Raw genomic sequence first — 7,009 nt, 5'->3', positions numbered from 1 at the left:
TCTTACACGGGATCTTCTGAGACAAGGCTCCACTAGAAGCAGTTTTTTAACACTACTGAGGCAAGGGAGTGATGCAGTTAATCTGATCTAGGAGCGTACAATGTGTCTTATGTGCTCATTCAATCTTAATGATTTGGAAAGGCCTTACTGGCTATTTTCTGTTTTTTCAGGGCAGCCATCAAGGCAAATGGGGTGGGAGCCCTAGTGTCTAGAACCAAGTATTTGCACAGTTAGGCCACTGGGCACTTCCAGAGGCTGACAGTTGAGAAAGCATCAATATTTTTGTTAGCATAAGGTTGTAAATTTTGAAGAATCCAGTAGTCCCAAGAAAGTTGTGGATTTACTTTTCTTTTAACCAGTTTCTTCCAGATATAGCAGAGCTTTTGTGCCTTTCTAGCAGCAGTTTGGGTATCATTAAGCAGAAGTGCTTTTTAAAAGAAACAGATTTTTTATCCTCTGGAAGGTTGAGTTTGGGTTAATTACAATAAGAGGCTGGCTGACACGAGCCAATCAAAGGCAGAAGAAAGCCTTCCTTAGGTCCAGGTAGGTGTACCAGCAGGCTGTGGGTGACACGAGACTGAGCCAGTATGTATGCAGGGCAACTGCAGTGGCAGTGGCAGCTTGGAGCTCTTCGTGTGGTTTTACAGGTAGGAGAGATGTGTCCTAGCAGTTTGATAGCCAGCAGATAATTTGCAGTTTGGAATCTTTATTTACCTTTCTTGGATGATTATGATAGAACTCGAGTAGACAGAGAAACAGGCTGTCTATTCCAAACAGAGCCAAATCTGTTGCTAGGGCCTCTCCCCACACAGTGGGAGAGTTCCCAAACTCTTGTGGCCATTAAGTAACAGTCCAAAAAGAGTGGGCAATTTGGAACTGCAGAAGGCATGATGAAGACTGCACTGTCGATGGCACGAAGATCTTGCTCGAAGTGCTTGACAGTTCATCAGGCTGATGTGTGGCTGGATACCTGTTTGTACTTCTGCTGACATCTGACAGCAACTGGGGTCATGCTGAGGTGGCATACTTGATGGCCAGGCCAAGGGGTGAGTTTTCAATCTAGATCCCTGGAAGGACACTTTTCCGAACTTCGAGATTTTGGCTATTTTTCTCAGGCTAATACAAGAATTATCTTCCTCTCTGGGAACAAAGTAGAATGTGCAGGTTTGGATGAGAGGGAGGCTGGCTGGTTTAGTGCAAAGGAGACAGACTCTCCTAACTTGAGGAAGAGGGCTCTTCCCAGAAGCAGTATGGGGACTGGTGTACACAAGAGATATCCTCTCAGGTTGCAATTTGTACATGGCAGAAGGCATGAAAGGCAAGTGTCTTAGTTGCCCCAATGATGTCAATGTGGGTTCCTGATGTTCAGTTAGAGAAAGGAGCCTGACCTTGCCTACTCTGAGCCTCTCAGATCCATGAAAGTGTTGTCATCAGATCCAAGTTGAAATTTTTGCGAGAGTTCTTATCTTTTAATCTGAGCTGAACTTTTATTAAAGTGTCCATAGCCCTTATAATTTTTATATTGCTCTTTTCCAGAGTGTATGGCCATCTATCAGAGTGGACTTTCTTATAGGCGTCAGATTTTCTATCAGGTTTCAGGGCAGCAGTGGTTGACCTTCCTGCCCCCCACACCCATTTTCATGTCATTGAGAAGCATTTGTGGTAGGGTGGCCTTTGTGAAGGGCCATGGGAACTCATTCTTCAGCGAAGATGCATATTTCTCTGTCAACAGGTGGAACTCAGAAGGAATTACTGACAGTCCTCTCAGGTAGGCACTAGGTGATACTAGGATAGGCATAGGCATGGAGCAGAAGGTTCTCAAGGGAGGACCTTTGTGGCTGAAAGCAGGCAATGGCTGGCTGAAACCAGTACAATTGGCTGGAAATAGACCAGTTGGAAGCAGAGTAAAGATGTAGGTGTTGTAAGCAACCGTGGTGCTCATAGAATCTGCCAAAGCAGATTTTTAGGAAGAATGGGCCTCTTCTTCTTAGTTTTGTTTTTTCCTTTGTGATACAATGAGAGGTTTAGTTTCATTCTTAACTCTGCAATGACAGAAAAGCTCTTTCTCCTGCAATCAGAGACCGGATGTATTGACTAATTAATTCCACATCTGACCTCTTCTATGTGTTTTGTGTACCCTCAAATGAGGGTGCGGCATCTCTATTTGGGTATCTGCTAGTGAAAGGCCATTCAGTTGCCCACCTGGCCAAGACCTTAGTGGGGACTTAGGCAGGACTTCGCTAAGGAGGGTGAAAGACCTCTGTTATACCATATGTCAGTCACCACAGAACTGCAGTGGCTTAACCAGCCACTAAGAAAAATACTTCCCACTCTTAGTGGAAAGATGTAGCAGCCTGTTGCTTATTCTGTCTGTTACACTCACTCATACACTCATTGAACAGGCACTCACAGGTTAAACATTCCAATTTCCTTTCTTGAGTGTGGTTCTGACTAATGAGAGTTGATCCCCTTCTGATCAAGCTGAAAAGGACTGACAAATAGACTAACTGGGTTGCCCTGGGGTTCCTACTGGAATCAGACATGCAGACAAAGAGACAGACAGACTGATTCCTCCTCCCTTTGGGATCTGATGTGAGGCATTCAAGCAGGGATCTAGGAGTTCTCCTCCATGTTTCTTTTTTCTTTTTTTCTGTATTTTAGGGAAGGGTCTACAGTGTGTTCAGGGTCTCACTACTGGATCAGACTCTAAGTGATTCACCTGTTTACAGCCTCCCAAGAGCTGGGATTATATACATGGACCACCATGCCCAGTCTCAATTGCCATCTCAGTGCACCCCAGGAGTGGGCCCGCATGGCAAGCCTGGGGATTGAACCATCAGCTCCTGTGCTAGCTCGCAGGTGCTTTTATCCACTGAGATTTTTGGCTGGGCTTCTCCTCCAGATTTCTTACATGACTCAAGAAATCCTGAGGATGTGCCCTCCCACTGGGATCTGGAGAGGTTCTTGCTCTGTCCATGCCGGCCACAAGGGGTGACCACAGAGTCAGCAGTTGTATGTCCTGGCCAACACACTAGATAATATGTCAAGGAGAAATGCTGAAATGACATCCAAGATTCAGAGGCAGATTTATTTGCATGGGATGGACACTGACTGGGAATCCATTGATCCTCAAAATGTCAGAACCTGATTTCTGGTAGTCCAGAGCTTACATGAGATGAGCAAGCAAGAAGTATAGAGGCAGAACGGCTTGTCAGTTGGGGTTTGGTTCTGAAAAGATGTGTCATACCGACCACCTATGCATCGGAGTGACAAGCCATTTCTAAGAGACAGACACAACCAGAAATGGAATAAGAACTGTCACCTGGGCAATAGAAGCATACCAACTTAGGGCGGATAGTTACTGCTACAATGTATCTGTTGGTTGTTTAGGTTCAAAGTAGACCTAGAAAATATAAAATGAGAATTTAAACACTTGTCTCTGGGTTTCTTATCTATAAATTTCAATTTTTAACTTTTATCAGGTTATTGTATTGTCACCAGAGAATTCTCTAATTTGGTTTTAGCTTTGCCTAATACAATTTATTTGTAGAACAGTTTTAGATTTGGAGAAATTTGAGTAAAATTAGAGTTCTCGTAATGCCTCTGTCTCAATACAGTTTATGCTGCTATCTGCATCTTGTAATGATATGATACATTATTTAATTCTATGATTAATCCAAGTTCAAAATTATCACATTTTGAATGTTTACCTCTTCCAAAATGTGTGTTGAAATTCAATTGCCTTTTTGATAACAATAAAAAAGAAAACATTAAAGAATTCATAGGGTTCATGAAACCTCCAATTCCCAGGTTGACAAGCAGGTGCTATAAGAGTCAATGTGTCCTCTTCTCTCCCAACATTTGATAATGCCTCTAAAAGGCAATCAGTTTGTCAGAACTCTGAACCAAATAATTTTTTTTTTATCATTATACATTGCTAAGTCTATACTATTTTGTTACATCAAAATAAAAAAATGGATTAAGGTTACTAAGTCACACTAAATTTCATTATTTGCATGAGACATTTTTATGGATTTTAACAAATAGATAATGTGACCACCCTTACATTATTTTATCAGCCAGTGCTTACTGGAGAGGAAGACTTAATATAAGATATATAAAATATAAGAATGTACAAGACTGGCTTAATGGCCCCCTGCAGAATCAGATTGGAAGAGTACAAAGGAGCTGTTTGATCACTGGAGATCTGAAGGATCCACTTGAAGACTTAGAGCTAATTGTATGTGAATCCATATCAGGAGCTACTGAAGGGCCTGTGATGAAAGGAAGAAGTGTCTGTGTTGGACGCTGAAGACTCTGAACTGGAACCCAAGGCACAGCGTCCACATGAAGGTAAAGACTGGGGGTCGTCTGAAGAAGAAAAGGGAGCCTTCCTTCTTGATTTCCCTTTTGTAACACTTAGGTGACAAGCCACGTAAGGTGGACCATCTGTCCTCAGCTGCACTGAAGACTATGCTGATCCTATTTAGATGGGAATTTCTTACTCAAGTTGATGCAATTAACAATCATAACTGTCACACTGAAGACTTTCACTACTTAATAAATCTTCCAGGTGTCACTTATTTATTCCCATCACCATCCTAATCCTTGACAAGCATTGATAATTACAAAATTTTTATAAGTTTTCATTTCCAGGATGCCATATTATTGAAATAATATAATATACAGTCTTTTCAGACTAGATTCTTTCATTTATCAGTATGTACCACAAGATTTTACCACTAGACACTACTGTGTCATATGGGGATACCAAAGATTTTACCATATAGCTGTTGAATATTGATTGCCCTCACCCTTTCCACTATGATGAATAATTACATGCAAGTTTTTTATTTGAATTTAGAGAATATTTAGACAGTGAAGACCACGGCAAACACTCTAAATACTTCCCATTTTACTATATTACTTTTGTGATACATACTTTTCTAGTAATAGTAGTAATATTCTCCTATGAAAGAGCCCTTGATAGCCATAAGACTACTCTGTAGGCTCATCTCTATCTCTGCTTCTGCTATTGCATTCGCTTGGGTCTGTCAGTATTTTGTCCTGAGAGTCATGCTCTGCGTGAACTGTCCAAATTGTTTATACTTTATTGATCCATATGGATAATTCTTATCCAATCACAGTAAAGTTTAATGCTTAGTCTTTAAAGTTGCTTATATGGACAATGTAGGACAGATTCCATGAATTTTATCATTTTCTTTTCACATAGTAATACTAAGAGGCCCAATTACACATGGTACACCCTAGCTATGGCTACAGTCGTGGATGGTGTCATTAATTGAGAAGTATTTTAGAATGTGAAATATTTATCAATAAATGATTATGGACTGTATGTCATAGTTTTAATTGCATTTTATTGATTTTCAAATGATGTGACATATAACAGTCTAAGATTTATTGCAAATAAACTGATAATCCAATTGATCAGAAAATGCAAGTTGAAAGGTTTTTTATTACATACATATCCAGTATATATTATATGAGACTGAACCCAAAGGTTTCATAATGAGATATGTCCCAACCCCCCTTTTAAATATTTTATTGTTTTTAGTCAAAGCCTTTCAGAATTGCATCATTGCCCAGCCTGGGCACTAAATTGTGATCTTCCACCCATCAGAAATCCAGAGTGCTGATTTTGTGGGCTTGGACCAAAGTGCCTGGTTTGTTGTCATATTATTGATGGAAAAGCTGAAGCTTTGTTAGCTTCTTTGCTTTTTAGGTGTTATTTAGATGGTTGCTGATTAAGGACAAACTTAAAGTCAAGCAATTTGTCACCATCTCTCCATTATTCTTGGATAATCCACTTCATCAGTCATAATTAGTAAAGTGTTGATAGGGTCATTATTTAAGGCGGACAATATGTTAAAGATAATTGTGTGCTATTGCAGTATTTATGACAGAGTCAACATAAAGCTCGATTTAAAGGCAGCTCTAACACAGCAAACGAAAACAGTGCACAGGAACACATGCGTAAGAAACTGCTACGAAGAGCTTTGTCTTCTGCAATCTACATTTAGCCTGCAGATAAATGAAATAATTTAAAATCAGGTTGGCAGTTCATAAAATGTACGCAGGAATAGTACTTGTTTATTTTTGTTTTTTTCTTTTAATTATTATTATTTTAATTTGATCTTGATTAGTAGATGTATGAAGTACATAATCATTGCACTTATACTGGGAATTCAGTACATTCGCAGAATACATCTTAATTCTTTTTCATCCCTTTTGCTCCTGATCCAGCTCCATCTCTTGGCCTTTCCCTGTGCAAAGTTTCTATTATTCTACTACCTCCTATCTATATTTTATTCTACTCTTGAATTTATTTGTATTTTAGGATTTTCATGTAAGAGAAATCAAATGATATTTGAGCTTATATGTTTGATTTATTTTATTTAACATTATGGAAAGATAAGTAAGATGCTAAATGACATTTTCAGGAATATCAATTTGACTGTGAACAATGTAGCACATAAAAAGGCAACCCATTGAGAGTGGGCTAATGATTTAAATTCCTCAATCCTTTATTGAATTAACATCCCTCATGCCTTAACACTCTTTGTCCTGGGATGTATTTTATTTTCATAGTTAGACTTAAAATGGAATATGTTAACAGATTATCCATCTAAGAGAAGTTTAGAATAGAAAACAGAATGATACAAAACTAGGCAGTTTTCCATATTTATGTGGGAAACAGCAAAGGGAAACAAATTACTATCAAGCGAAGCCAAATTGAACAGGAAACAATTTGCAAGCAGCAATATTGAGGACAATCATGTTATATAAGATACCAAACTCTGCCAGCACACACGGTGTTCAAAAACTCCTTTTTATATATTTTATTTATTGATAGGATAATTAACAATAATTATAAAGATATAAGTACTATGTCTTTCTCTCTGCATCCTTTGATGTATTCTGATAACTCAAAAGTCAAAACATTTCTGTCACATTTCTGATTCAGGGTGATATTTTTTTCTGACAAATA

The sequence above is a fragment of the Octodon degus genome, unplaced genomic scaffold (assembly GCF_000260255.1).
Source record: "Octodon degus isolate 3935 unplaced genomic scaffold, OctDeg1.0 scaffold00149, whole genome shotgun sequence".
NCBI lineage: Eukaryota > Metazoa > Chordata > Mammalia > Rodentia > Octodontidae > Octodon > Octodon degus.
This window is presented reverse-complemented; position numbering follows the sequence as displayed.